Below are 7,455 nucleotides of genomic sequence, written 5' to 3' on the forward strand. Positions count from 1 at the left end.
AGTAATGTATAGATGGAGGGGTGAATGAATGGATAAATCAATGAAGGGAGGGAGTAATGTATAGATGGAGGGGTGAATGGATGGCTTTTTAACTTCCAGGGGAAATAATTACAACATATTTATGACATGTAAGTGTGGTATAATTATATGAACTTGTATAAGACTATCAAAATGGCTTGATTTTCACTATGTTTGTATGAAAACATCTAAATGTATTATATGCATTGAGTGGTAAGCTCAAAAGTATGAATAGCAACATCTTTTTTTTAAAAGGGGAAGTAACTCATAAACAATATTTAAACTTGATACTTTTTCACTTTCTATTTACATCTTACCAAATTTGAAATTCAGTAAAGTGTCATTATACTGTATTTTCTCTATACTGATACTTATTCTCTTGTTACAGCTGTCCAATAGAAATGAGATTTCAAATGTCTGTTGTAACAAAGTATTCATAACACAACACTGAACCCCTGTGCAGGTATCTGTGATAAAGCAGGACACATCTGGTGGTAACATCGGGAAAGATGTGTTCATAGCACAATCTACAACATACAACATTATAAATGTATTAAAAAAAAAGCATTTTTACATTGATTTTAAGATTTCATGTTACAAATCATCTGTTTTGTTTTTAAATAAAATTGAAATGAAAGGTTGATCTGAAGATTTAAATAAGCCGTCTGCGTGCTCACAAGAACGATTTTCGAAGTGAAAAGGTTTAATTAAATTCAGTTTATGTATATATGCATTTTGGTATGATTAATTCAACTTTCAATACATAAATATATTTTTATTGGTGAGGAAAATAAGCAGTTAATAATATCTATACGCCAGCAAATTTTGACTGACAATCATGCCAAATTAAAGTAGATTGAGTTAATTTTGCAAAATTCACATTGAGTCAATATGGTTAATAATTTATGGTCAGCAAAAGAACTCTTTTTTCTCATGGTTGTGATATTTAACATCATATATCTGTCTAAAGATAACTGTACCTTTATTCCAACTATTATCGAGAGGATAGACCAGTCTAGAACACTTGTTATCCAGAAAGTAATGTCCTATGTTTGTTTGCTCGTACAACTGGTATAAAATATTACTTGGAATTGAATCCTCAATCCTTAAGTTTTTCTTTTGTAACCAGTTTGTCAATGAGAATTCTGAAATAAACACATATAAAAGATAACTGAATGCTGTATCTTGTAAAAACAAAAACATATCTAACTGACACTATCTTATACAATTCAGATAATAAAAGTATTAGAAAGCTTTATACAAATGTCAGGTAAAATTTTAAATAATGTTATATGTAAGCATTTATAATTGTCCATGCTAATAGTCTCCAATTTGTTGATATTACCTATATCTGTGTTCAAAGCTATCTCATTATCTATCATACCAAATCTTACTATTTCTATATAAATGTAGTGTGATTTTACAAAACTCTTTGCTTTGGTAGGTGCAAGGGACTGTCTTGAACTTACGGTTAAATTGTGAGCGTTAGCTGACAGTCACTCTGAGTTAATGAACAGTAATAACAGCACATTCCTTTGATTTTCTAGAGATTTGCCAAGAATTTTTACATAATCCCTTATCCATTCCATTAACAATAGAAAATTTGTCTTTTAACATCTTTTAACAAATCCATGTTAAATAAAGACCACTCCAAACACTAATTCAACAAATTTTGTTTCAAGTGATCGTCAACAGCAGATATTTTTCAATGGCTCTATTTAGTTTACTTTGGTTTCGTTAATTTTATTGTGGATACCAATTTTTCATGGATTTAGGAAAACTTGCATTTTTTGAGAATATTTGATTTCATGGTTTTGCCAAAGTCTGCATAAATTCCTATAGAAGATTTGTACTTTGTTGGTTATTAGAATTTGGGGTTCCAGGGTAACCACAAAGTTCACAAAAATTGGTATCCAACAAATAATAATGAATCTTCAGTAAACAATTTTTATATATATACCTGGAATATAGAAATCAGATGACCAATCACAGACTACTTTTGGTAGTAGGTTGTTCTCTAGTATAATGCTGTATTCTGTTTCTATCCTGGCATCAAAATTAACTGTTGAATTTAGGCTAATCAAATAGAATTTTTCCTCATATAAGTTTCTAATTACAAATCTGAAATAAAGATTATTAACTGTAACCCAAAAATTCACATATTCCTAAAAAAAATTAATAATATAGAAGTTAAAGGAGTCTAGTAAAATGCAGAATAGAAACATGATGACTATTTTAGTCTAGTAAATAAAAGGTTATAAACCTGACTAGTAATATATATATAAGCAGAAAAGGATATTTTAACTACAATATTTTATGAATATAATAAATAATTCTAAAATCTGTTGCCCTTTTCCTTTCCAAAAGCGCTAATTGAAAGCTAAACAGGAAATACATATTTAAACTAAAGAAGCAGAATATACTGGCGAGACTGGGGTGGGGGTTTGGGGGGTCTTGCCACATAACAAACTTACGAAAAGGATATTTTAACTACAATATTTTATGAATATAATAAATAATTCTAAAATCGGTTGCCCTTTTCCTTTCCAAAAGCCCTTATTGAAAGCTAAACAGGAAATACATATTTAAACTAAATAAGCAGAATATACTGGCGAGACTGGGGTGGGGGTTTGGGGGTCTTGCCACATAACAAACTTACGAAATCTGAATGACTCCAAAGAGATCTAAATATTCTTGTTTTCCTGAAAAAAATATAATGTGACAAATTATTGACAGTGTAGGATTTTCTTTGTCCAGCAAATCTGTGAGTGGTCAATTTCATTTATATATTTTCATATCCAATTCCCTGATTGAAGTTATTACACATGAGTTAGTTTTCTAAATATTTCTGATAGTCATTTAATTTGTATACAAAAAATCAATTAAAAAATGAATTTATTTTCAAGAAATCTTACCCCACACATAATCATACAATGTAACTTCAAAGGTCAATTTCTCTATTCTGACTGTCAACCTGAAGTCACATGGATCAATCTTGACTCCTATCTCTAAAGATTTTCCAAGTTCATTGACATCAATACAACACTGAACTGCTGTGCAGGACTGGTCAATGTAACAGTTCATATTACTAAGGAGTGATGGCAGATTCCTGATTTCTTGTGAACAATCTATAAAAAAAATCATATAGAATATTGTATTATAACCAAAAGGGTTGGTACCTTTTAGAAAGTTGAAATTTCCTAAATAACTTAATCTGTTATTAACTAAACAAAAACAATGCAGCCTGATAAAATCATTTTACATTAAACACAAATGTGTCCATAGTACACAGATACCCAACTCACATTATCATTTACTATGTTTAGTGGACTGTGAAATTGAGGAAAAAGAGGGCCATAAAAAAGAGGAGTAATAAAATGAAGCAATACCTGTTCTCCATCCATCAGTTTGAGGAACATATGGAGAGTTAAATCTTTGACAAGCATTGTCCAACAGGAAAGGAGCTATTCCAAGAATTTCTTCAAGTTTTCTGATCTCCAACTGACTCAATGGTTGTGATGGATCAATACCAGATGATTCCTTCCATGAGGATAGACTAAAACCTATAAATAGGAATTATTCAATTACTGTTATATTAAAACGATTTTTTGTTTGTTAATAATGCTGACAGATGAAAAGCTTGTTTAGGTTTTTTGTTTCAATTGTCATAAAATATAAGTTCCTTATAATATAAGTTAATTGCATATGGAATAAATATAATATCTCTACTGGTGAAACAATAATGTACTGAATGTAATCAGCCTAGATGCTAGGGTAAGAAAATTTCAATAAATACTAGGTATAAGTTATAAGTCTTTGACCAAGCATAATGTATATGCACATAGAAGTATAAATCGTCAGTATGTCATAGAAATAATGAACCTTTAGTCTAATTGGTTTTAAAATAATGTTTTCAAAATTACATAATGCTTCACAACAGGTATGTGATCAACTTACTTGAATTTTTAAAGCCGGTCTGCCATTTGCATGGTTTCTTTGCCAGTTTTGTTTTATTCATGACTACTTGGTCAATTAGACATGGCTTTGAAGATTCAAAGCATACACTGATATTCATATCTACCAAGTAACTACTATCACTCTTTAGGTCATATATAGAATAACTACAAAAAAAGATAAACAACTTGTATTTCAGTTATATACAGCCATTGGTTTTCTTGTTAAAACTGTCTTACATTAGTTACTTTTTTCTTTATATAATATAGGTTATGGATTTTGCTCATTGTTAAAGGTTGTAGTACCTATAATTAACTTCTACATCATTTGATCTATTGGAGAGCTGTCTCATTGATAATCATACTACATCCTCAAACTTTTGTATTATTTGTTTAAAGCGGAATGAAAACACAAGATATCTATTAGTTAATTGTGATTTGTAACCTATTTCAATTGGGAAACAGTCACATCTGAGCAATTTCTTCTTCTTTACAACATTTTATAATCTCTAAATAAGGCTATTTCAATTAAAATAGAAATTGTCAAAGTGAAGCTGCTTGATTCAGAAATTAACAATTGATTAACAATAGCTCCATTTGTGCAATTTTAATTCTCTGAGAGATATTTTTCAAAGCTATTCATAATTAAACTAAAAAAATACACAATTGATCTTATGTTAGAAAATAGGTAATTTTTTAACTCTCTCATTTAAATTAAAGCCATGAATGAGGACAAGGAAATTTTTAATAATTACTTGTCGCAATGACAAGAAAATGCTTTCAAAAAGGAATGTTTTATAATGTCATAAAGAATTGCATGCAAATACCTACTCCATACGAATAACGTTATTCAAATAAAGTTTCTTTCTGACTCCTGAAATAAAAAAGAAAAAAAGAAATTAGTTTTCATTTGAATTGTTTTACATTTGTCGTTTCAGTGCTTTTTATAGCCGACTATGCAATATTAGCTTTGCTCATTGTTGAAGAGGCACAGTGAACAATAGTTGTTAATTTATGTGTCATTTGGCCTCTTGTCAAGAGTTGTCTCGTTTGCAATCATACCACATCTTTTTTTTATAAATATTGGGAATATTATTTTTTTTATGTCCTTTATATAAATAAATCTTAATTTGAAATATTTTATAAACTACATTCTTAGCTTACAGGTCACAAGTATCCAGTATAAGTTATGATAATCTTTAGTCAGTTATTATGTTTAAAGCTATATATGCTATGTTTACAAGGTCTTGATTGAAACATGAATGACCCTGTCCCAAAAAGTTGAAAAATCTCCAATTTCAATATAAACACTTTTTGACCCAAACACGATGGTAGTCTCACCTATCAAAAATCAGCTAAAAAATTGAAGGGGGATAGAGAAAAAATCTGTATAACTGTGATTTTCAATAATTTATCAAAGTTCAAAGCCCCCAATTTCGGCAAAAATAAGTGGAGCAGAACGAAACTTCAACTTGATCTGTAACTCATCATGGTTAACTCACATACCAAAAATCAGTTTAGAAAAAAAGTCCGTATAACTGTGATTTTCAACAATTTCTCAAAGTCCACAGACGGTAATTTCAGCAAAAATTAGTAGAGCAGAACGAAACTTGATCTGTAACTCATCATAGTTAGCAACAATTTCTCAAAGTCCAAAGCCCGTAATTTCAACAAAAATGAGTGGAGCGGAAAGAAACTTAAACTTGATCTGTAACTCATCATGGTTAACTCACATACAAAATAAAACAGTCCAATATCTGAAGGCATTTAGAAACAAGAGGCTCTCAAGAGCCTGAATCGCTCACCTTAATTCTTTTGGTTAAATCTCTCATCAATGATTATTTTGGCTTTTCAATTTATTTAAATGTTCTTTGGATCGTCCTATTTTCTTCAAAAGCCAAAAAAAAAAATCATTTTCTCCTATGTTCTATTTTAGCCATAGGAGCTATGTTTCTTGACATACAAGGAAATAAAATATAAAATTTATACTAGATACTCTGAAACTCATTTAGCCTAAGTTTGGCTGAAATTGATACAGCAGTTTCAAAGTAAGTCAACATGATGAACAAATTGTGAAAAAAGTCTTAAAAGGGCAATAACTCCTTAAGGGGTCAATTGACAATTTTGGTCAAATTGACTTATTTGTAGATCTTACTTTGCTGAACATTATTGTTGTTTACAGTCTATCTCTATCTATAATAATATTCAAGATAATAAACAAAAACAGCAAAATTTCCTTAAAATTATCAATTAAGGGGCAGCATCCCAACAACAGGTTGTCTGATTCATCTGAAAATTTCAGGGCAGATAGATCTTGACCTGATAAACAATATTACCCCCATGTCAGATTTGCTCTACATGCTTTGGTTTTTGAGTTCTAAGCCAAAAACTGCATTTGACCCCTATGTTCTATTTTTAGCAATGGCGACCATGTTTGTTGATAGATCAAAACTTCGGATACAATTTACAAACTAGATACCCTAAGGAACATTCAGTTAAAGTTTGGAAGTATTTGGCCCAGTAGTTTCAGAGGAGAAGATTCTTGAATCTCGGGCCAGGTGAGCTAAAAAAAACTCAGTATAATGGTGTGTTGCGGAATGACGGACAAGGGTAAAACTATACCTTTAGAGCTTACTTACCCCAATCAAACTCATAAAGAGATATTGAAAAAATAAAATTTTCAATGCCAACAATTAGGTTTTCATCACATGGATCCAGTTTTAAGATAACATTAAAGGAATGATGAACTATGTCAACACCTATACAGCAGTCAACCTCAGTACATGAAGATAATAAGACACATGTCATTCCTGGCTGAAGTTCAGGGAGTTTTGTTGTTACAGGACAATCTGAAAACAAATAATATGATGAACTATGACAATAAACAGTATTTATTTTTTTTCTAATAAATTATTGACAGAAAAGAACTAAAATTTTCTGTGTAAATCAAACTCAATATGATAATTTGTCCATTTATAAACCAATATGCATAAATAAACAAACATTTTGTTAACAAAAACAATTTTGCAATTAAAAAAAATTACACTATTCAAACAAAACATAGTATTTTCTACTGTGGGATTATTTATATTCTTTTTTTGTCTTTTCTTTCCAGCTTGAATTTCTTAACATTTTCCAACTTTGTTGATATAAGGGAAGATCCTAATTTGACTTTTTGTTGATAATTAATATTTACATTATTTTCAAAACAGAGTAGTGTACATAAAACTATTATGAAAACAAATTGGTTTCAATAAACTAAATTGATATGTATGTAGTAACACACACATACATATTCATAATTTGGCCACTTAAATTATAAGTTCTAAAAATTTAAAGAACTATTTTTACAGCTTTGTTTTACTTTTTTTCCAACCAAGGTTTTCTGGTTGATAAAATATTCCATTTCTATCACATGAAGGTGTCTTGAAAAACTTAGATATCCCAAGGTCACTTGAAACTTGTAAAACTGCTAGCTCTGTGA

The sequence above is a fragment of the Mytilus trossulus genome, chromosome 12 (genome assembly GCF_036588685.1).
Source record: "Mytilus trossulus isolate FHL-02 chromosome 12, PNRI_Mtr1.1.1.hap1, whole genome shotgun sequence".
Classification (NCBI taxonomy): domain Eukaryota; kingdom Metazoa; phylum Mollusca; class Bivalvia; order Mytilida; family Mytilidae; genus Mytilus; species Mytilus trossulus.